This window comes from Solanum lycopersicum, chromosome 1 (assembly GCF_036512215.1).
Source record: "Solanum lycopersicum chromosome 1, SLM_r2.1".
In the NCBI taxonomy this organism is placed as follows: domain Eukaryota; kingdom Viridiplantae; phylum Streptophyta; class Magnoliopsida; order Solanales; family Solanaceae; genus Solanum; species Solanum lycopersicum.
The window spans coordinates 44084257-44088814 of NC_090800.1; positions in this window are offsets into that span (position 1 = coordinate 44084257).

The following is a 4558-nucleotide window of genomic DNA, read 5'->3' on the forward strand; positions in this document are numbered from 1 at the left end:
GATGGACTTGCAGGAAAGGGTGGGTACTCTTTTCTTGATGAAGTCTGAGTAATCAGGTTTATTCAGTCGTCCCCTGACGTTAAATCAGGCGTTGGTTGGGAAGCAACCCAATATGTATCACATCACCAGGAAATACTACAGAGAATCACTCAGCAACATCTAGTGATGGATATATCGACGGACCGTCACGCTTGCGATGGACCATCGCATGAATCTGTTATGCCAGGTACGTTATTGATTTATTTTCAAAGTTAGGGCATCTGCTACAGAACCCATGATGGACCGTCACATCTGCAAAGGACCATCGTCGGGGACTCGATGGATCATTAACTAGCAACCCGACCCAAACCGGCTCTGAAATTTTTTAAAAGTTTTCACCAATTAAACCCCCCACCGCTTCTTTTAAACTGTTTATTTCCCTCTTTCTCCCATTTACTCCTTTTCAACATTCCTGCCTTTCTCATCCTCTTCTCTATCAATTGATCCACATCACTTCTCCAAATTCACAAATCCCAAAATATCTTTTCTACTGGTCGGAGTCTACTGTTGTGTTTGTGCTTTTGATAGTTTGGTGCCTCACTTGCTTGTTTTTCTCCTCTTCTCGGGTATGTCTCTCTGATCTCTACCCCTTTACACTACATTTTTGTTTTTCTATTACTATTTGCCTATTTCTTTTTCAGTGAGTCATTGCTCTTTGATCGAATTTTATCTGACCTAGGTTGAGAAGCCCTCGAATTGCCTTGGTAAAACTCGAGAAATTGGTGTTTTAGCATTGCTAGTTTTCTATGTATTTAGGTTATAAACATTTAGGTTAATATCAAGTATTCAATTCGAGTCACAGGGGATGATTGTAGCATCCTCAGTTCTTTCACTGAATGAAAGAACGAGACCCCGACGACGGACTGTCATACCCACGACGGACCGTCATATGGTCTGTCCCACCACCCCACTATTTGTTATCTCTAAGTGTCCACAAACTTTCATATGCGACGGACCGTCGTTCCCATGACGGTCTGTCCTCCACAACCATTGTGGTTGTAAGAGACCCTATTCCTAAGGATCTCAAACTTTTTCTAAGTGTCCTCTGATGGACATCTACGAAGGCCCATCGTACCCACGACGATCCTTCCTGCACAACTGTCATGGTTGTTAGAGACCCTTGTGCATAGGGTCTCCATTTTTTTTCTAAGTGTCTACTAACAGAAATCTACCATGGATCGTCGTACCCTCGACGGTCTGTCCTGCACAACCGTCATGACGGTCAGAGACCCCTCTCCTGAGGGTCTCCATACTTTTTCTAAGTGCCCCACGGCGGAAATCTCATCTAAGTAATATTCATAACGTATTCACACAATCCTATTCATGTACATGGAAACCAACCTAGAAACTATACTATCAAGGCACACATGTTCACTGCATAGAAAAGTTTCCATTCCCTTGCCCATTCCAGTACACCTATTAAGTCATCCTAGTGAATAAAAAATCACACAACATCATAGAATAGATAGCATAGCACACAATTCATTTATTCAAGACTTACAACATCATACAGTAAGCACTAGTCTTTATGCTCCTAACTTAACTTTACGTCACATATAACTATCGTACCTCATCATAGGCATCAAGTACAAAAAAAACATGTTATAATCATTTACATATTCATGACCTCAGCAACACAACCTAGATCATAGCTAGAATAGTAAACTAGGTATAGGATTCACATAGGGTAACCATGACCAACACACATTCATAGTATAATCTCCTGCATGTCTATGTTCTTATCATATATATATATATTTACAATAAAGTAAACACCGACACCACAAGTGAACCATACAACCGAATGTCATACAAGGCTATGGAAACTACAATAATATATTAAAGTAGAGAGAAATAGTAATTTTAACCAAGTCATCAAACTTTCATCATCATTAATCAATACACATTTTCATTAACATAAAATCATACTTAAACCCATAAAAGATCAAAATACCAATATAGGCACTAAAATATCAATTTAATTGATAATAGAGGAAATTGACAATCCTACTAATTTCCAAAAGCCTTGATCATCAATCATATTTTTATCAATAATGTAAATGTTAGGCAGTATCTAAAGATATCATTAGTCAAGAGGAACTATACAAAATCTAACCTAATTGAGATCACATCGCCTACATAGCATTATCAATGAATAGACTAGAAAAACCTAGATCAATTCATGCTAATCCTTCTTTACTTTGATCATACAAAATTTATGCTCATAATTATACCATGATATTAACCTAAGGCAGTATCTATAATCATCATAACATAATGGATTCCACTTTAGTACATTAAAAAAGTAATGATATAGGTAATACATAGAGAATTAAGCTAGGTTTGTTCAAATCCACATACATTGATCCACATGGATCATTCATAAACAACTCATCATAAATATACTTAAATAATATTAGATATGAGCAATTCAACGTAATAGAATAACAATTCAACCAATAACAATCCACAATCCCAATGCCCATGCAAGCGCTAAATCGAGTTTGGGTAGGGACATGGTCCTAAAATGCAATTGGATTAAAAATCGTGTTAAAACCAATCCATTATCATCTATTCATCATGATTAAGCCTTTAAAATAAGTTTTGAGACAGAGCCCATTTGTAGATTGAAGAAGGAGAAGTTTCATCATGAAATCTCTTTTGAAAACATTGAGAAGAACTCTCTAGATGGAAGACTAACTAGGTATGAAAGATTACAATACCTTTATTTAGAAAAAAAAACCTCTAAATATTTATGAAGAATCCATGGAATCCAATCTCGAAGTTGTTCTTGACCTTCATCTCCGATGGAGGTTTCTAGAGAGAATTGGTTATTGACGGAATGTCTAATTTGTGTGGAATGGATTTTGAATGGATTGATCACGTTTTTCCTACGTTAAATACACCGAAAAATAATTAAATAAAACTACTAGGGTAAGTTTAGGATGTTGGGTTAATTTGCCATTCACCCCTTAAGTGAAGCAGTCGCCAGACAACATATTATAGCCTGCACCAACGGCCACCATCGACGGACAATCTGTGGCTTCCGTTGATTTGCTCTTGCACTGTTCTATGTCTGAGCCTTCCCCAGGATAAGTTTTGATTGACTCCTTTCCATCGACGGGGCGTCAGTCCACAAATGGAGCATCGTTTTCTTCAGTCAATTGCCACTGCCAAGGAAGTGCATTGACATCCTTTGGGTCCTTCTTGTGGGCTCTTTTTTGGGATCCTTAGGAAGTACTATCTGGAAGTTTCCAACGTAAATATACACCTTAACATGTTGAAGGCCTTCCATGAATGTTTCACCCAAAATGAAAATGTAAAAGACATCCAAACATGAAAGGCACATTCAAAACACACTTCTCAAGGGCTAACTTTCTAACGTTTTAGACGTTCTTGGACGTTTGACCTCCACACTTCACAATACTCCATACACTTATTATAAAAATAATTATTTCTTATTTTAAGATATAATAGGCCTATTACATACAAATAAACACATAAAAGAACATAAGGCCTCTATGGAGACTAGTCGTCGAACGTCTTAGTCGTCCCTCGACGTTTGACTTCCAAGTGACCTCAAACTTTAGAAACTGTCTCAATACAATATTATAATCCAATTTAGTACCTTATACCCTTATGAAGGAAATGTTAGGATCTATACACCCTAACTCATATTAGGGATCTTACAATATCGCCCGCTTAGGAACATTCGTCCTCGAATGACACTTATTCACTCACTCTTTAAGCATAGTGCAGATCACAATATCATAGCATCATCACATATACGTCAATAAACAAAACATACAAGCAACACAACATCAAACAATGTAGCACTTAATGCAACTAAAGTAAGCAAAACGCTTATTCACTCACTCTTTAATACCTCGAACACATAGGCTATTATCAAGTCATAGGAGGAATATCGTTATCCTAATTATAACATGGTCATTGAATTTAATTTTATTAAGACCTTACCTTTTAAGATCAAACATAGGCAGATTTACCAACACTCAAGAAAAAGTAGGCACTCATACTTCAAAGCCCATAGACTTGAGTTAAGTAAACCAACTAGGGATTCTTATTAGTTGGGACTATTGTCATGGTACAATACTCAACCATAAAATGTTTAGTTATGTTTTAGGGTCGAATGTTTCTTCTCCTCAACACACTTACATGTCTCATGAGTTCACACCCTAGCAAGGAACAAGGCCAATTCTTTTGACAATGATAAATTCTCGTCTTTTAATCCAAGGCATGCTCATGTTTTCTTCATAGTGAAATATAAATGGTAAGCCACACGTAGGACATCACAACAAATAGGATGCCAATTCACAAACTGTCTTTTTCTAACATAGCAATAACATTCCCTATAAAGCATTATTTAGGGTAAAAACACAAATAATAGACACACACAAGGACACTAGCTAATCATGCCTTTAGTGTTTAAGAGTGAGCTTGCAATCATGCTTTCCAAGTCATAAAAGTCGCATAAGTTTCAAGAAACTCAACATTTTTC